Source organism: Triticum aestivum, chromosome 5D (genome assembly GCF_018294505.1).
Source record: "Triticum aestivum cultivar Chinese Spring chromosome 5D, IWGSC CS RefSeq v2.1, whole genome shotgun sequence".
NCBI classification, from domain to species: Eukaryota; Viridiplantae; Streptophyta; class Magnoliopsida; order Poales; family Poaceae; genus Triticum; species Triticum aestivum.
Window position 1 is genome coordinate 390883421 of NC_057808.1, and position 21573 is coordinate 390904993.

A 21573-nucleotide genomic window follows, 5' to 3' on the forward strand; every position below is an offset into this window, starting at 1 on the left:
TTCTGTTTTTGTACTGCACATAGTAAACAAGCAATCTAATCATCCTAAAACCGAAGCTTGGCACATTATTTTTATAATACAATGGATATATACAAGGGGATAATTATTTTCAGAGAAGTTTCCATGAATTTTTTTACATTGTTTCCATGAGCATGAACACAAGTGTTCAAGGTCGACCCTCACTTCTCCAATGCATAACCTTCCAATCACTTCTCTTATTGAAAAACTTTTTAGGCATGAGAGGCAAGTAATTTTTTTGTATTTTCATTCTTTTAAAAAAATTTGTATGTTTCACCCACAACCACTACAGGAATCAGCTACTTTGCCGTCTGCCACGGCAGACGGCAAAGGCAAGGATGGCGGACGGCAAAGGCCTTTGCTGTCTGCCGCGGACGGCAAAAGGCTCCGGCAAAGTAGGCTACGTTAAAGAGCTTCTTTGCCGTCTGCTTTCTGAAGCGGACGGCAAATGGGCCTTTGCCATCAGCAGCGGACGGCAAAGAAAGCCGACGGCAATAAAGTTGATGTTAGTCCGTTAGGCGGCTAACGGCAGCCTTTGCCGTCCGCCGAATGACGTCAGCTGGACGTCACTGCGGGACAAGTCTTTGTCGTCTGCCACCGTAAGCCTTTGCCGTCCGCCACTGTAGGCAAACTGACCAAATGGGTCAGCTCCCAGGGAACACAGGTGGCCGCCGCGTGGCTTCTTTGCCATCCGCAGCGGACGGCAAAGGCGCCTTTGCCATCAGCGGCTGACGGCAAAGGTGCCTCTTTTTCTGTTTTTTTTAATTCAGCAATTTTCACAGCAAATATATGACATATATATATATATATATATATATATATATATATTTTTCACAGGGCTATTTAACAGCAAACATATGACAAATACATATATAGTTCCATCCATTCATACATAGCAAGTTGCACATACACATTGTTCCATCCATACATATTACAATGCAAAGTTTCATCAAGATAGCAAGTTCCATCATAGCAAGCTAGAAGAATACTAGAGGAGAATGAAAGAAAAAACAAGCACTCCATCATAGCAAGCTAGCTTCCGTGAAGTGAATGAAATCTGCAAAAAGGCAAATAAGAAAATTAGAAAAAGGTGACTAGAAGAAGAAGTATATGGCATTTATGAGCTAACTTAGGTGAAATGGATCATTTATGAGCCAACTTAGTTAAAATGAATCGTTTATGAGCTAACCTAGGTGAAATAGATCGTTTATGAGCTAACTTAGGTATAATGCATCATTTTAGAGCTAACCTAGGTAAGATGGGTCATTTTGGAGCTAACCTAGGTGAAATGGATCGTTTTTGAGCTAAGTTAGGTGAAATGTATCGTTTATGAGCTAACCTAGGTGAAATAGATCGTTTATGAGCTAACTTTGGTAAAATGCATCATTTTAGAGCTAACCTAGGTGTGATGGGTCATTTTGGAGCTAAACTAGGTAAAATGGATCGTTTGTGAGCTAACCTAGGTGAAATGGATCGTTTATGAGCTAATCTAGGTAAAATGGGTCATTTTAGAGCTAACTTGGGTAAAATGCATCATTTTGGAGCTAACCTAGGTAAGATGGGTCATTTTGGAGCTAACCTAGGTAAAATGGGTCATTTTAGAGCTAACATAGGTAAAATGGATCATTTTGGAGTTAGTCTAGGTAAAATGGGTCATTTTAGAGCTAACTTGGGTAAAATGGATCATTTATGAGCTAACTAAGGTATAATGGGTCATTTTAGAGCTAACTTAGGTAAAATGGATTGTTTATGAGCTAACTAAGCTAATTATGCCATTTTTGACATAAGTAAGCTAAGTACATGTCATTATTGAGCAAACCTAGTTAACTAAGCATACTAGAGCTAACTTAGGTCATTTTGGAGGAAACAAAGCTAAGTATAGATCGTTTTAGAGCTAACTTAGGTAAAATGGATGGTTTTGGAGGTCAGTAAGCTTATTAAGTCATTTTGGAGGAAAAGAAGCTAACTCTAGGTCATTGTGGTAAGCATATTGGAGGAAATAAGGCTAAGTCTAGGTCTTTATGCATTTGTTAAGCAAAACACTAGAAGAAACTTACCAGCGCCCACCATCTTTCAACACCTGCCATGACAAAGAGTAAACGAAATTAGTACAACATAAAAAAATACCGACATGAATAATAATATGTATATCACTTAAGTGTATCATCATCAAGTACAACATAAAAAAATTATATACCTGACACTACTAATAATCTCGATCACTATCATCAATAAATGCATAATCATCATCATCACTATAATCAATGACGGGCTCATAGGGTTCAGTGGCATCAACATGTGGAAGGCCACCTTGACGTAATCGGTCAAGCATTGACAGGTCATCCGCAGCAGTAACCTCTTCTTGTTCCGGCTCTTCTTGTTCCTCCTCTGGGTTGATGTCGGATTCACTGTCGCTGTCTACTTCAATATTTTGGGGTGAAGTATAGCGGTTCTTGAAACGCTTTTTGGAAAGACGTGTCTCTTGGAAGAATTCTCCTTCATATGTGTCTGGGTTAATGTGAGGTTCATAATCCTCTTCCTTTGGGGGAGATAGTCTAGCACGTGGCGGCACTTCATAAACGACATCCCAACCTTTCAGATTTGGATTAGTTTGGCAGGCCCACGGTAGATAGAATACTTGGGTCGCCTGTTGAGCCGTAATATAGACATCAGGAACATCTAAATGGGTGCTTTGTTTGATTTCAACTAGCCCTATATGTTCATGAGTCCTTCTAGTCTCCTTCGGCTGAAACCAATAACATTTGAAGAGTACGACATTCGGTGGGTTGTCACCATAGAATATAAGTTCATAAATTGCTTCAACTCTCCCATAATACTCGGTACCTCCTTCGCCGATAGCAGATACACAACAATTTGTAGACTTTCGGTCGGCCATAGATAGCTCTTTGCCATAGGTACGAAAGCGATACCCGTTGATGTCGTATTTGTCAAATGAACGGACCTTATAGTCAAAACCATTAGCGACTTGTCTCAATTCGGCGTCCATAGACTCTGAATTAGCCTACAAGTTTAATACGAAAGGATTGTTGCATTAGGCAGAAATTAGCGAATGTAATGAAATGGTCTAATAGAAATTACCGTTTGTTTGAACCAAGAGATGAAACCGGGATAGCCGCCTCCTTGCTTTGCGAGAAGCTCATACTCTTCGACGGAATCCTTTTGGATTACCGCTCCATACGAGAATATGGCGACGTATCGACTGTATGAAATATCCAGGAATAAGAGCAGTTCAAAGGAAATAGAAGTTGCGAAACAATGTACCGAGAACTTACTCGATGTACGGCCGCACTTCTGTCAGGTTGTTGAAGATATACAACGTAATGGTCCGCCATTCTTCGTTATCCAAAGATACTGGTTTCGAACCACTGGCTGGTGCGAGATTCCCTTTGAGTAGGCTGAGGTTGGATCCACCCTTTTGAGGTTCGTCAGCATTGTACCGAGGCTTCGGATTATGCAAATGACGATTTTTGGCTTCGTAGTGTGCTGTCACGAAGTTTGCCGCCTCCTCAGTGATGAATGCCTCAGCCATCGATGCTTCAATTCTACGTTTATTTTTACATTTTTGTCGAAGCGTCTTCTGCATCCTCTCAGTTGGGTAGCACCAACGATTTTGCACGGGCCCCCCCAATCTTGCCTCGGTCGGGAGATGCAAAATCAAATGCTGCATTGGATTAAAGAAGCCCGGTGGAAAGATCTTCTCTAACTTGCAGATCAACTCCGGCGCCAACTCTTCCATTTCTTCTAGCACGCCAGGCGATAGTTCTTTCGCACAAAGAACACGGAAGAAATAGCTGAGTTCTGCCAGTACTAGCCATTCATCCTCAGGGATGAAGCCACGCAACATCACCGGCATTACCCGCTCAATCCATATGTGCCAATCATGACTCTTGAGACCAAATATCTTCAATTTATCAAGACTCGCTCCCCTCTTTAGATTCGCTGCATACCCATCGGGGAACATCAACTGCATTTTCACCCACAAGATAATTTCCCTCATAGCTGGCCTTCCAAGATTGAACCATGCCTTTGGCTTCGTCCAGTTCTGCTTTCCTTTCGGTTCTTTCATGTTTTGTAACGGCCTATCACATAGCGCCTCCAGATCGACTCTAGCCTTAGTATTATCCTTTGACTTCCCATCTATGCCGAACAATGTACCAAAAAGTGCCTCGGCGATATTCTTCTCAGTGTGCATCACGTCGATGTTGTGTGGGCAAAGGAGGTCTTTGAAGTAAGGCAGATCCCATAAGCATGTCTTGTGAGTCCAGGCGTGCTTAGAATTATACCCCTTGAAGTACCCTGGACGCTCTGGATCTGGCTCGAGAGCGTTTAACTGATCCAGGGTCTGTTGGCCTGTCAACGCAGGTGGTGCAGAGTTTTTGACAACTCTACCTCTGATGAAGTTCTTCTTGTCTTTCCTGAACTTATGGCGAGGATCCAGGAACTGTCTATGCATGTCGAAGCAAGAAAACTTGCGACCGGCCTGAAGCCAACGAAACTCAAGAGCTCCCTTGCATGTGGGGCACGGGAACCTTCCATGCACACACCAGCCAACGAATAGCGCATACGCCGGCAAGTCATGCGTCGAGTACATGTACCAGACACGCATTATGAAGTTCCGTTTGCTATAGGCGTCGTATGTCTTGAACCCATTATCCCAGGCTTCTTGCAATTCGTCCTTAAGCGGCTGCATGTACACATTCATATTTTTCCCCGGATAGTTGGGCCCTGGAATTATCAACGTCAGGAAAATGTTCTTTCTTTGCATAATCTGTCCGGGGGGGAGATTGAGTGGAAAGACAAATACGGGCCAACAACTGTATTGGGCTGCCGTCATACCAAACACACTGAACCCATCCGTGCTGATGCCGACTCGAGGATGCCTCGGATCTGCCGCTTTGTCAGCATGTAATTCATCAAACTTTTTCCACGCAACACCATCCGATGTGTGTACCATCATCAGATTCCCATCTGCATCTAGTTCGGTTCTTTTGCCTGTTTTGTGCCATGTCATCTGTCTGGCCGTCTCTTCGACCATGAAAAGACGTTGAAGTCTTGGTACGATTGGCATATACCGAAGAACACTAACGGGGATTTTGGTCTGTGTCTTCTCACCCATACCGTTGTCTACCACAACATACCTGGAAGACTTGCAAATGGGACAATAGTTCAAGTCCGCATAGTCAAGCCTAAATAAGGCACATCCTTTCTCACAGGCATGTATCTTCTCATAGGGCATCTTCAGTGCACGGAGGATTTTGTCCGACTGGTACAGGTTTGCAGGCATTACATGGCCTTTGGGTAGAAAGCGTCCAAATACTGTCATTATTGCGTCGTAGCATTCTCTGCCCAAGTTGAACTGAGCCTTCAGAGCCATTACTTGTGAGATGGCATCCAACTGACAAAGCTCAGTGTGCTCGTGGAGCGGACGTTTTGAAGACTCCAACATTTCATTGAAGGCCTTTGCAGATTCCTCCATCTCCTCGTCCGAATCCCGAGCATCATCATAGTCTTGCACCATGTTTTCCATCCCGGTACCATGCTCGTCGGTGCGACGACGATCCACCTCAGCTCTGTCACGTTGGGCAGACTCACCATGATATGTCCACACCGTATAATCGGGCGTAAAACCACTCTTCTGCAGGTGTTTGCCCATTTCATCCTCTGTCCTCTTTTCCCAATTGCCGCACCGGAAACAGGGGCACCAGGTTTTCCTCTGGCCATTTGCAAATGCGGCTTGCACAAACCCCTTGGTTTTTGTGAACCATTCAGCGCTCCATTTGTTCTGACCAGTGTGACCGGTATACATCCACGCACGATCACTCATCTTGACTTTCAGAGCTACTGGACACACAACAAATATATATATAATTCACCATGTATATATTCATCAGTTGATCTACTTTGTCAATTTTATTACGTCCATGCAACCTACACTCTAATAGGTAATGATAGGTCCTAATCCCACCCGAGTATGTGTAGATTGGGTTCATTTTCCCATGCTATGCTCCGGATCCGACGCAAAATTTCGGCAGCACCTCCCCGCTGTTCTCCTGATACACGTCTCTGCAATAAACAGAGAGGATGTGTACCCGGAGAACAACAGGGGAGGCACTGACGAAATTTATGCGTCGGATCCGGAGCAAAGCATATGGGAAAACGAACCCAATCTACACATACTCGGGCTGTCCATGGATAGCGTTGGACAATTCGAAAGAATCAAGGTTATAAATATGCAAATGCATGCATATTTATAACTATAACGCTTTCGAACGGGAGACACATATTGGTTACGCATACTGATGATTCAAGACACATATATAGCTAGCTATCAAGTTTCATCGGCACGAACACCGGAACAGAGCAAATAATTAATGGGGGAGGAGGACATGTCATTTGTGCTCACCCACGAACGAAGGGGCAGAGCTCGTCAAATGCACGGCGAGGTCGTCGAACACCAAACCTCGCAGCGATGAAACAATTGCACATTTAAATCTACCCGATCAACACAATTATATATGATGTTTTTCATAACAAAATCAAAAATATATGACCTAACTCATAATTCACAAATATATGACCCCGTCGGCCTCTGGACGGCCAAAGAGCACCTTTTCAGGAGGTGTCAGGGGTCGGGGTGTCGTGTCGGTGTCGGGGTGCCGTGTCGGGGTTGGGGTGCTGTTTCGGGGTCGGGGTGTCGTGTCGGGGTCGGGGTGTCGGGGTCTGGTGTCGGGGTCAGGGGGTCGGGGTGTCGTGTCGGGGTCGGGGTGTCGGGTGTGGTGTCGGTGTCGGGGTGTCGGGGTCGGGGTGTCGGGGGTGTGGTGTCGGGGTCGGGGGTGTCGGGGTGTGGTGTCGGGGTCGGGGTGTCGGGGTTAGGGGGTCGGGGGTCGGGGTGTCGGGGTGTGGTGTCGGAGTCGGGGTGTCGGGGTGTGGTGTCGGGGTCGGGGTGTCGGGGTCAGGGGGTCGGGGTGTCGGGGTCAGGGGGTCGGGGTGTTTCATTCTATCCTTCTTCTTCTTTCTTTCTCTTCTTCTTCTTCTTTCCTTTCTTCTTCTTCTTCTTCTTTCATCTTTTTTCTACTTCTTTTACTTCTTTTCGTTTCTTCTTTTCTTCTTCTTCTACTTCTTCTACTTCTTTTCTTCTTCTTCTTTTTTCATTTTTTTCTACTTCTTTTCTTTTCTTCCTTTCTTCTTCTTCTACTTCTTTTCTTCTTCTTCTTTTTTCATCTTTTTTCTACTTGTTTTCTTTTCTTCTTTTCTTCTTCTTCTACTTCTTCTACTTCTTTTCTTCTTCTTCTTCTTTTCTTCTACATATTCTTTTTTCTTCTACTTCTTTTCTTCTAACACTAACACTATATAACACATATCTAGCACTAAATCTATCACTAACAATTAAACAGCAAAAAATGAAAAAAAGGAAAAAAAAGAAAAAAAATAACTCACCGGAGCAATGGGACGGTCGAGGCAGTGGGGCGGGTGGGCCGGCGACGTGGTGGCGCGCCGGGGCGCCGAGATGGTGGAGCGACGGGGCGTCGGCGGTGGGGTGGGGGCGGCGGGGTGGTGGGGCGACGTGGCAAGCGGCGGCGGGGGCGGGGGCGGCGCCGGGCGGCAGGATGGTGGGGCGACGGGGCATCGGCGGGTGGGGTGGGGACGGCGGGGTGGTGGGGCGACGGGGCAAGCGGGGCCGGGGCGGGGGCGGCGGTGGGTGGATCTGGTGGCGTGGCGTCGGGGAGGAGAGAGGGAGAGAAACAGAGAGGAGTAACGGGCGGGGTGGGGGCTCGATCGGCCGTTAGTTAGGTTAGGTTAGTTAGCCTTTGCCGTCGGCCAAGCCTTTGTCGTCCGCTTTTTTTTATCTTTGCCGTCTGCTAGCAGACGGCAAAGAGGGGGCCGTTAAGTTTTTTCTAATCGGCTCGTTAGTGGGGGCCACCTCTCTCTTTGCCGTCAGCCAGCGGACGGCAAAGAAGTGACAGATGGCAAAGACCTTCTTTGTCGTCTGCCAGTTGTTTGCCGTCTGCTTTTTGGTAGCTGATGGCAAAGATCTTCTTTGCCGTCTGCTAGCGGACGGCAAAGAACTGGCAGATGGCAAAATCCCTGATTCCAGTAGTGAACTAAACAGAAACAAAAAGGAAAAACAAAATCTACTTAGTGAAGAAAGCAAACAAGTACACACGAGAATATCAACCCCACGCTATTGCTACCCGGCAACGGCGCCAGAAAAGAGCTTGATAATCCCCAAGTGCAGGGAATCATCGTAGCAATTCCCAATGGTGAAAGTGATAAGTATGGAGTGTCGAACCCACAAGGAGCTAAAGGTAAGATCAATATTCTCTCAAGTTCTATCTGCCACTGATACGACTCTACGTACACCGAACGTTTGCTTCCAACTAGAAACGAGAAATAAAACTACGTTGTGGGTATGAAGAGGATAACTTTGCATGATATCGGAGAGCTAAAACATAAAAGTAGGTGCTGTTATCATAAAGTTAGAATATATTACTAAATATTATAAATAGCGAGTGTGGAATAATGATGGATCGGTGTGCGGAATTGTCCTAGGCAATTGTTAACAAGACCGATAGTCGTCATTGCAATTTCATATGAAGGAGAGGCATAAGCTAACATACTTTCTCTTCTTGGATCATATGCACTTATGATTGGAACTCTAGCAAGCATCCGCAACTACTAAAGATCATTAAGGTAAAACCCAACCATAGCATTAAAGCATCAAGTCCCCTTTATTCCATACGCAACAACCCCCTTACTCGGGTTTATGCTTATGTCACTCAAGCAACCCACTATAAGCGAATCATGAACATATTGCAACACCCTACAGCGGGAATCCCTCACGCTTGCGCAACACGGAGGGCACAATAGGACAGCACCAAAATAAAACATACAACTCATACCAATCTAGATCATCAATCAACCCAAAGACAAAAGATATCTACTCAAAACATCATAGGATGGCAACACATCATTGGATCATAATATGTGGCATAAAGCACCATGTTCAAGTAGGGATTACAGCGGGGTGCGGGAGAGTGGACCGAGTAAAATAGATGAGGATGGTGATGATGATGGTGATGTTGATGAAGACGATCACCGCGGCGATGATTCCCCTCCCGATGGCACTCCGGAGCCACCGAGAGAGAGGAGGAGAGGTTCTCCCCCTTGTGCTTCCTCCTCCATGGCCTCCCCCCTAGATGGGGAGAGGTTCTCCCTCTGGTCCTTGGCCTTCATGGCGATGATGGCCCCTCCGTGCTTCCTCCTCCACGGCCTTCGGTGATGATGGCCCCCTCCGGCAGGGTGCCAGAGAGGGCCTAGATTGATTTCTCGTGGCTACAGAGGCTTGCGGCGGTGGAACTTCCGATCTTGGTTATTTTCTGGAGGTTTCTGTATTTATAGGAATTTTTTGCGTCAGTTTCACGTCAGGGGGGTCTCCGAGTCGTCCACGAGATAGGGACCCATGCCCAGGGGGTGGGCGCACCCCCCACCCTCGTGGACAGCCCGGGACTCTTCTGGCCCAACTCTTTTACTCCGGGGGCTTCTTTTGGTCCATAAAAAATCATCAAAAATTGGCACGTCAATTGGACTCCGTTTGGTATTCCTTTTCTGCGATACTCAAAAACAAGGAAAAAACAGAAACTGGCACTGGGCTCTAGGTTAATAGATTAGTCCCAAAAATCATATGAAATATCATATAAATGCATATAAAACATCTAAGATGGATAATATAATAGCATGAATACTTCATAAATTATAGATACGTTGGAGACGTATCAAAGCTTCAGTTCTTGGGGCTCATGGCCGGATATGGGGAATGGACACCGGCAACCATTTAATTAGGTATTCATTGTATCTCCAGGGCCGAACAAGCACCACTTTGCTGTTAATGTAATGAAATCTGGACGTGTTTATATGAAATCCATACGTGTTTATATGAAATCCTCTTGTTTTGATTGAATTTTGTTCGGTTGGTTCAATTGTAATCAAAATATATGCGTTTAGCATTGGATGACGGTCTCATGAAATTTACGGTTGCCCACTCGCAAAAAAAAAAGAACGGTTGCCCATTGGAGATGCCTAACAACTTTTACTTGGGCAGTCTAGAGTCGTGGACTTCTACCAATCTTTTTTTTACGAAAAAACTTTCAATCTATTCATCTTCAATCATGGCAGTACAACGAACACCAGAAATAAAAATTACATTCAGATCCGTAGACCACCTAGCGACGACTACAAGCACCGAAGCGAGCCGAAAGCACGCCGCCGTCATCACCCTTCCATCGCCGGAGCCGGACACAACTTGTTGTAGTAGACAGTCGGGAAGTCGTCGTGCTAAGGCCCCATAGGACCAACACCCCAGAACAACAACCGCCGTCGATGAAAAATAACGTAGATCGGAAGGATCCAAACCGAAGACACACGAACGTAGACGAACAACGACGAGATCCGAGCAAATCCACCAAAGATAAATCTGCCAGAGACACACCTCCACACGCCCACCAACGATGCTAGACGCATCGCCGGAACGGAGGCTAGGCGGGGAGACCTTTTAACAGGGAAAGCTTTTTTAACAGGGAAAGGGTTCCGGTGGACTCTGAGATGCACTGTATTTTGGTCTAGATGCCATAGATGCGCTGCAGTTATTTTACAATTTGTTTCTTCACTCCATTATTGTAGCACTAGGGGTAACTTAGGTCAAAAGTCTGGAGGAATTTCTCAGCTACTCCTATATACAGTGGCTTCCCGCTGGACGTGAACTGGGAAACGAGAACGGAGGATGTACACGACTCATGTTTCTGAATTACTGTGTTTAGTTCTAGTTTCTAACTTCTACACACTTAAGTAATTGGTTTTTTCACTACTTTAATTCTCTCAACATGCAACTGTACAAAATGGATGAATATCTTTTAATACGTGCTACATTGTTTAGTTCATGATTATTTATTTTCGTACACATATGAATACTTTGTTTTGAACATGGATAAATATTACTTTTTCTCTATAGTTTCTTACTCATTTATTTCTTTTTCTGGCAAATGCATGATTTTTTTTAACATGCGAAACATCTTTTCAGTCATGAACATTTATTTTCATACATAAGAATAATTTGTTTTGAAAATACATTAATATCTTGTATGACAAGTGAACACTTTTTCAGTAGTCACCAACATTTGCTTGCAATGAATCAACAGTTTCAGATTAGAATGAAAAACAGGTTTTACGTACACCACAATGTTTTGCGCAAAATCTTTATATGACTTTTGAAACATTTTCCACTAGTGGTGTGAACAATTTTTTAGTATACATGGATAAATCTTACAACTATATGAACACAATTTGGAATCAGATGAAACACTATTTTATCTATTAAACTGATTTTCATGTTGATGGCTGGCGCGGAGGTTAGGGTTTCTTATCTTGCATGCGTGATGGTGAGGTCTGGTATCACACATTTTGTATATGTATCTAAAAACGGGTTCAATGGTGACGACAGCGGCTACAGGGTACCTGTCCAGTGGCGCGCACAAAGACTTCTCGGCTGTTACCGGCAAGGTCAGGCCGGCTTTGATAGGGGACCGACAACAGTAATGCGTCGCCGACTTGTCTAACGAGGGTAGTGGTCGTTCGCTAGTCTAGAGACCTTGATGCATTTTTTAATTATATTTGGAGTGTTGTGAACTTTCTTAATAAATCCGGGTTCTTTTCAACAATAAGTCACCCCCTCGTCTTAGTTATTTTCCCGTAGACCCAATCCAGCACTATTCCCCGCCGCCGAAGCCGCCGCGCGCTCAGATGCAAATCCCCCGCTCTGTTCTACGTCTCCTCCGACGCCCTGAAGTCGCCACCCCAATGCACCGCCTCTCATCTCCTTCGGGACATCTCCTCTCTTCCATGGCGTCTCGCCGTCGCCGGTGGCCACCGGCGCTTGCGCGACGACTGGTGGCGGCTCCCAGTCCACCTGTCCGGCGTGCTTCCTCGGAGGCTACTTGGGACCAAGATGTGAACCTCGATGGCTGCGAGGAAGATCCAAGGAGCGTAACCAAGGATCGCACGACTGAGATCGTGATCAAGGAGGACGAAGAAGTCAGCGACTACGTACGAGTACCCCATGGACCACGTACTTGGAAAGAGCAGGCACCGTGATGGCTCCATGTACAGGGCTATGGGTGATGTTTACTGGGAAAACGAGTATCATGTCGCAGACCGTAGCGAGAGTAAGTCATCCTAAATACTTGTATCTCTTTTCCTATTCTTCATTCGTTGTTATTATTATTTTCTTGCGAAATTATTTCGTTGTTTGTTACTACAAGACATCATTTTTTTCCCCACCTCCTACGGCTAGCTGTACATATATGTAGCATTTGATTGTTAATGAGACTCTGTTATAGCTGTGTGCGACATTCTTCCAAACCTTCCTCGCCTTGCCCCCTAGCTTTCGGTTAAGAGAGAATTAACTGCACACTGCAAGCCCTAAACTTTGGGGTTTAGTTAGCACTTCCGCCAACAAAACCTGCACTTCAATTTTCCAGTCTCTTCAACTTGGCACCGTTTGCACAGATATCAATTTGTGTTGTTACCTGACTAGATAGAAGGCTGCTTCTAGAAAGAGGTTTTTTTTCTCCTTGAAAAGGCGGATAAACCCCTGGCCTATGTGTCGATAGATGCACATGGCTATATATAAAAATTATTGATAATGCCAGAAAAATCAGCTTACAGAAAGAAAAAGGAAAAACTCAAGGTTCTCCATATAGGACATGCCTCGCGGCAGCATTCTCAAATCCTACCACCAAACATACATCCTCTATAACACTAAACTCCCTAGTTTAAAGAGCTTACATTTAATTGAGGTCTCCTATTGAGATTGGATCATCCAATTTTGACCGGGTTAATAATTTCTCAAAACTCTCTCATTCAATTCTTTTATACTATACACTATGCTCCTTAATTTTTAAGACCTCACAATAAATTGTTGTCTTCAATTTAGAATTGATTCAGCTCGATTTTGACCGAGTCAACAATACTAAGCGCTCTAATTTTAAGGCCTCACAATTAATTGAGGTCTTCAATTAAAATTGGGTCACCCGATTTTGACCGAGTCAACAATTTCTCAAAGCTTTCCCATTCAATTTTTTTATATTATACACTATGCTTCCTATTTTTTTAAGGCCTCACAATTAATTGATGTTTTCAATTTAGAATTGAGTCACTCGAGTTTGACGGGGTGAACAATTTCTTGAGGAGCTCTCTCATTCAATTATTTTAATCCACTGTGTTCCCTAGTTTTGAAGCTCTATCATTCAATTGAGATATTCAATTTCAGATTTACTATATGATTCTGATCGGGCCAATGATTTTTCAAATCAATCAGCAACAACCGGCCTATAGAAGCATATCAATCTCGCGCCCCTCCCACCACCTAGAAAAAGGAAACGCCACCATCTAATGTTATAGCACCAATATAGTACATGTAGCTAACGACGCAGACATTTCTCACATAATTATGGGTTTATTAGCGGATAACACAGAGTCACACCACGAGAGGCCCACCAAATCAACGTGTTATAAAGAACACCCCATCTTCTACCCGCCCCGCAACAGTAAGTATTCAATCAATTCGAAAATATAAGCGGTATTAGTTTTTTGGAAAGTTAAATTCTTTAACTTTGACCAAGTTTAGAGCCAAAAATATCGACATCCACAATATTAAAAAAATATGGAAATTCATTTCATGACGAATCTAATTATACCGATTTGATATTATGGATTTTGATATATTTATCTACAAATTTGATCAAACTTAAAAACGTTTGACTATTCGAAAAAGTAATACACACTGTATTTTGAAACAGAGTTAGTTTTTTTTTTCAAGAAACCCGACAACATCAACGGCGCAGCAAAGCGCGCCCAGCCCTTCTAGTCATTATATTATTAGATTAGACAAAGGGCTTAACGCTGAAGACAATGTCTTCGTACCGTTGCTCGCATATTGATGTTGGCTGGTCGAACCAGATGTGAGACCATGGGCTATGGCCCCGGAGTAGATCTTCGAACCAACACATTTCACAAGGTAACGGCGCGCGGACTTCGACCCTACCTAATCAAGCCAGAAGGCAAGATCGTGGGTTTTCATCTAGAGAGAATACATCCGCGATGGGTGCCGCCATAGCATAGTCACCGCCCACCACTCCACCGACCTGCCCACAAATTAGCCGGACAAAATGATAAATTGTCGGAAGGAAAGACGCCATCATGCCGCTTTCGATCACTGTCGCACTATCGTCTCATCGATGGTTGTCATGCGTGCCACGGCAACGCCTAGTGGCCATCGCCGCCAGATGCACCTCCTCGATGATGTTTGCCGGCAGAAGTGATGGAGGGGAAGGCCGCACCTCACACAACCTTCTAATGAGATTGAGCCAACGCCGGATCCGGAAACCTTCGCAGTTGCCGAGTTGCACCACCTATGCCCATTGTTGCATCTCATCCATATATAAAATTTAGGATCTGCACTGCACACTGACTACATGCCCATGGCCGGCGCTAATGCCTCACCCACAAATGCCTAGGAGGAGACGCACACCAAGGATGATCGACACACTGGCCACCAGCCACAACCACCACTATGGCAAGCACGGGCGCCAGTGTCGCCACAACCCTCTGGATCCATCTGATTCGCACACAAAGATAACCCGCAACCCGCCTTCGTGGCATACCATTGTGGACGGCGACAACTAACACGGTGCTGCAACTAGATACATCCAAAGTACCCTCTTTGATGTGCATGCGCTTTGGCCGCTGACGCAGCATCCGGCACCACTGCAGCCAGTTGAAGACTGAGCCCGTCTGTCAGCGCATGCTACAGGCGTCGCTCCCCTTCTCCTGCCTGTTGGTGAAGGATGCATGTATCTCAATGGCACGACAATCGCTGGCTCATTCGCCATTGTATGGTTCTCTTCCTTGTCCATAACAAGGCTCAACATCCACACACTTGGATGGCACCGGCAACGGTGAACTGGAAGCTCACGGTAGGTGACAATGATGTGGAGGAACACTTGACCGAGGGAGCGCAGCTCTCGATGCCCCCTTCATGGTAGGATATGGATCTCCCTGCCGAATGTTTGTCGAAGCATAGGCAACGCGGATGAGAACCATTGCCGCATAGACAAACCACCTCACGGCGCCATGGGCTCGGAGACGTTCATAGGAGCAAGAACATTCCTTAGCACCCTTCACATCCCACGGTAGTGCACCACTGGAACAAAACAACATGAGTGGCGGTGCAGCATCGAGAGCATGCAGTGGAGCGGGCGCTTGGCCCACAACCGATACACATCAAATGGGCATTACTCTGTCTGAGTGTTCTAAGTATAGACAGAATGCAACGTTCTTGGACCATGCCAATATGACACATGGACCGTCCCTCAACTATCGCTTGTAGACACACACTCCACTAGATTGTTTGCCATATGCGGTCAATGCAGATGTAAGAGTTGATGGCGAGGCGTAACCAAATCTGCAAGGCAGTCGGGCAGTGGTGCGCCATGTCAACAACATCCTCATGAGGTGCATCACACTTCGGGCAAGAGGAGTCATTGAAGATGCATTTTGCGGTGGACGTACTGAAGAGCTTCACATCGACACCAACGTAGACTCCATCTGGACTTCCAAAGTCCCCATCAAAGTCAAGATTTTTGCTTGGCTCTTCTTCAAGGACAAGCTCAACGCCAAGGCCGTATGTGGAGGAGGAAACGATATCCTTCGTTGTGGCGGTAGGGAAGTCATTTAAAAGTGACACAACAACAGTCAGCTCCATAGAAGCAACAGAGGTTACTCGATTCCGTAGGCCAATAAGCCATTTTCATGAACCTTATCATGCACAGAGTGAGAGTAAAGGTTGGGGGAACGCTTTTTGTAGTGGGGTATTGAGTAGCGAGGAGTCCAGCCAAAGAAATTTGATTGACCATTTCTTGTTAAAAACAAAGGAGATATTTAGGAGGGAGGGTAGTCGTTGGGTTGACTGTTTTTCAAAGGAAAGATGGGTTAGGGGTGGTGTTTGCAATTGTAGTGGAGTACCGGTAGTGGTACCATTGCATCCAAGGTAGGGTCAGTTGTTGAAGAAGCCTGAAAGCAAATTTCATAAGTAGAAAATCATTATGGACAGCAAGATTTTTGGAACAGACCACCAATTTATTTCTAGGTTTGCAAACTTTTTCCAAGCGATGAGACATTATCAATGGCTTCTTCGTCCTCGAGCTCACCCGTAGCTCAGGTCCAAGAGGCACTACCTCGGGTCACTTGTCCTTGTCGTGGGAACTAGTTGCTAATTTTTTTTTTCAGAAAAAAGGGTGCATACCTAGCACATAGTTCTACATTCTACGAGTGTCGTCTCCGAAACCACAACATAAGACCCCCCCCTCCCCCCCCCAAGTTTGTTTTTTCTTCAGATTGAACGTCCCGTGCTTATGTTTACTCACCAAATTTTCCTTTCACCATATTCCAGTCTGGGCAACGTAATTTCTTGGAGTGGCAAAAAAGCTATACACACATTCTTGAAGATAACCAAGGTTCCACAGTTGCACCTCTAGTGGCAGTTAGCCCGTCAACTACATCTAGGAATAAGACTAATAACATAACCAGTAGCTAGCTATATGAGTGTCATTTCATCAAGTCATCATTATTAAACCACTAATATAATATAGATGAATACTAGTTTAGTTTTTTTTCTTTCAATTTTCATCTTTCCCTTTCCTCTCATTTACTGGTTTTACCTAGGAGCAAATGTAGAGATTGCCTCTTGCATGAGAGCCCACTCCTTCTCATTTTTCTCTTTCCTTTTCTCCACATAGATAAAAGTGTCATGTAAGTACGCTTATATCCCCTTATTATACTTGCTCTAATTCTAGACTCGCTGGCCAGCGGTCTACACGGACTCAACAGGACCGCAGTCAGCGCACCGTTCAAACCCTTTTAGCTCATCGCAGATCATGTACTCCCCGTGAGGATAGCCAGCAACAAACAAACTACGAGTGATGGCTCTTAGCCTCTTCCCCATTGCGTTCATCCATGGTTCGAACATTGGTAGGCAAGCTATACATTCCCACATTCGGATTTAGTACAAATTACAAGTCAAACAATTAAAAAAAAGGGTCAGAAAAGGCACTATTAAGTACAATGCGTCGCGAGCTACTAAATTGTTGATTGGATCTAGAAGGAACTCCATCTCCCCATGCACCATGGTGGGAAATAGGTGCGGAGTCAGGATTTGAACATTATGGTGTGAAAAAAAATAGCTATACAAGAGATCTTACACAAATGTATATGGATACTTAAATATAAGATCAGTCTATGAATCAAATAATAATAACATATGATCTATATTTGACTACATTCTACTAGTTTGACTGTACGTACGTGTCCGTTGGATGAACAAGTACACAATCTTATCAATGGTGAAATTTTGCAGAAGATTATTCTTAATATAACCAATCCTGTTTACAAGGCTTCACCCATGATTAGAAAAATGAAGAATGAATAAATTTAACCTTGATTAATCTTTTACGGTTTTACCTTATGTGATTCCATATAACAAGACAAGCTATTTATGTAATCCTATTTACCATAATCTACAAATTACTAAACAATATTGTGTATAAACAAAACTATAATATTAATATACGATATACCTGAGGTACGACCATAGGGGACGTGTGACAGACGAACATGCAGCAGCAACAACATCATCATGGCGGCCAAAGTTCAACGAGGAGTATGACCTCTGCGAGGGGCGGCTACTGGCTTTGCCCTAGGAACACGATGAGATCGGGTGAATGAATCAATCATCTCCTCACTTAGGTACATGCATACGGTGCCTTCTGTCCAACTATCCGGGCATGTGTCCGGGTCTTTAATCCAATGGTCGATTAATGGTTGCAACAGGCTAGCTAGTGGTGGCCTCTTGGGCTTGATCTTACGGAGCAGAGGGTTTTGTCTAATGGTCGGGGACTAATTGCCATAGTTTTGAGTGTATATGAAATTATCTTTTGAAGCACAAGAGTAAGAGTTTCATCACCAAACAACCTCAATCTTGTTAGTTTTGGAGTGTGTGCTCCTCCTACATCGGTTAGGTGTGCTAGGAAGCCTTTCAGGTGTGAAGGAATTAAGAAGTTTGTATGGGCTTGGAGAATGCCTACTTCATGAAGATCTACCCCAAGCGAGGCTAGACCTTTATGATTGTATTCCATGATCGTTTAGGTTGCTTGCTCCATCATGGACCCTTACTGGGTTAGTCCTTCGTGCCCTCGTTCCACCGTGGAACTCACAGCCAGGATTTTCGTGATCCTAAAACCATAGTAGTTTGAAGCTTTCATCAATGTGGAGTAGGATAGTGCCAACTATCCGAACCACGCGAAAATCTTCATCAAGCCATCTCATGTTTGCATTCCTCTAACCTTTACCTTCTACTAGTGCAATTTGTTGTCTTCTGCGCCCATACTCTATTAGACTAGCATGTGTAGGGTGTTTCTAGGATACCAGCAGAAAAATATAAAATTGCAAGGAAACTTAAAATGGGGGATAGAGTCCCTTTGGTTTTCTTGTAGTCAATTCACCGCCCCCACTCCCCGGCTTAGACTAAACAATCCTACACTTAACCCTCTTAATTATAAAATGAGGTGCTTGCCATTAAAACTATCCACTCCCATATGGCTCATTAGGTGGACATTGGCACATGGAGAAAACCGCCCATATGGGTATATTTTGAGGGCACACCATATTTAGGATACGAGATCTTGTACATAAGTGTGTAAGTAGATGAACCTTGATATTTGTTGATTAAGTAGACTTATTATCTCTATTTTACATTATATTATACATTTAGTAGTATAAGGATAAAAATATCACATGAATAGAACATATGCGATTGGACCACTACATCATGTCAATGGCATACTACAACTACTATTGTCTTTTACATTATTAAATGTGGGATACTTTGCGAATGATGTATTATCTGTGCTCTCAAATTATTTAGTAGTCATAAAGCTCAGTTTTCACGCTTCACTTTCTTAATAAGCACACGTAAGATTTATTATTATTATTGTTGTCCGATAGGTATTTCTTGTGTTATAGCTCCCATGTATTATTATATCTTAACCGTTGGAAAAAAGAAAACAATTTTGCATCTTTGGTACAATCTATATTTTCGCGAAAGGGATCATAATAAAATGGATTTTAGGTATCTAGGGAAGATTCACTTGGAAGTAACTATTTCCTAGATACCTATGGTACTTCACTGTTGAATGAATCAAAAAATATCTAAAAAAGACCTAAGTTGCTTCCATTAATCTTTACATTTACTCTCATAAGATCTCAGCTAGTGACAATTCATTCACCCTACGAGTCGTCATCAAAATTACCTATTATTTTACTAGGAAATTGCCACACAGTTGTCATCGATACTATGGATGACGAATAATTGATTCAGTTGATGTGTATTCTAAGAGAAAAGTATCCCGCACAAAGTTAAGGACTATGATGGTACAGGCTTATGAAAGAAGGGATGCAATATGAAAACAAATCACATGTGCGACAACACATGAGCATGTAGATTGTTTGTCCAAATGTATCAGAATTACAATGTAAGTGCATCTCAACCCCTGTAGTGGGTTTGGTAATCCTATAATCTAGTGATGATCAAATTTTGTCCCAAAAGATTCTAGTTGGAAGATGGTTCACGACCCCCAAAAATGTTGCAAATGAACAATGCTAAGGACATTTCTAGTGTTATATGATCCAATGATCACTTTGAGTAGCTATGCCGATGCCATAAAAAGGAATTTGAACTAGTGGTGATAAGGTTTTCTTGCTTAGTGCTCAAACTCAAATCCTCAAAGTTTTTGACAATAAAAATCTTTTTTCCCCTGATCATAGCCACGAAATGGTGTTGGTTCGGTCCCCCCAACTGAGTTGAGAGGGCTTGCACCAGTGCGTATGTGTCCATATGGACCCTCTAAGCACCGGCGGAGCTACGTTGGGGCCAAACATGGCCGTGGCCCGCCCAGCTTTTCCAAAAAACAAAAATTATACCTAAGCCCACGGACAAATAAGACTACTCAGCAGCAACAATTCAAGATGATGGCCATGTTCAGTAACCTGGCCCGCTCAGCTTTCTGCTGGTAGCTCCGCCACTGCCTCTAAGTGAGGTGGTCAAATAATCATCAAACAATTATTTTACATTTTGAACAGCATGTATTCTCTTACTTTATTAATTGCAGCTAAAACTAACAATATAACTTTACTTTTTATGAAGCTCGGCTAGGCATGAAACATCCTACTTCTTGCATGCTGCAAATTTTCTCATTAGCTATGGCTAAAATTCCTCAGGATGATGATTTCGTAGAGTTGTATGGATACATAGCAGTGCGGGATGATCTAGATGTGTTGCTTAATTATGTCGTCAATATTAGCAGGGATGATCCCATCATTGTGGAGAAGGTGCACATCAGTACTCATATGCAATTATTTCAAGAATAAGTCTATCCTAACACCCCCCCCCCCCCTCATTGATGTTTGCCAGCTTAACCCACATAATTATATATGAACTTATAAAAACTTGTGTCTGCCCATTAAAAGCATGGACTAGTGTCCCAATCACACATTTGGATAGTTTCACCCACGAGGCCCGTTAGGTGGACACTGCCACAAGGGCAAACCGCTCCTGAGTCTATGATTTAGACAGCATCGAACACAAAAATATCAGATTTGTGTGTTAATTAAGTAGATGGACCTTGATATTCAATGGGGCTAAGTAGATTTATCTTTATGTTGAACTACATTAATTATTCACTTCGTAATATAGGGCTGGAATTATTATAGTACAACAGCCTATTTGTTTTACATCATTAAAGTTAGGGTAGATTGTGAATTTTGTATTATTTGTGCTCTTGTAGTAAACAAAAATCTCAGTTTTCACTCTTTTTTTCTTAAGAACTAGAAATATGATTACTTTACTGTCATTGTTCTATGAGTATTTATTTTGTTATAACTCATGTAAATATTTTGTCTTACCTGCGGGAAAAATGCTTCCCCATGTTATTAGTCTGTTCATAAGTAGCAGAATAGTACTCCCTCCAATCCAAAAAAGTGTCTTGGCTTTAGTTCAGCTTTAGTAGAAATTTGAATTAAAGCCACGGCACTTTTTTTTGGAACGGAGGGAGTAGTATAATAATTCGGATTTTATAAGCGAGTACTGTAGTTGTATGAAAGATGATTCACTATAGGAACAAATTTAAATAATTAAACTAATGAGTGTGATGTATTCCAAACAAATCGAACAGAGTTGCTTTGGGTTCATGGTTGTTTTGTAGTACAGTGCATGAAATGATTTAATTTATTTTTGTTTGTAGGCATATGAATAAAAATAAGATCAAGGACCCCATCACTAGAACATTCATTCTGGTTTTTTCTGTTTTCATCAGACTTATGTAAATAAATATCAAAATAGGGCCAATTTTCCCGGTCACACCATTATGCACT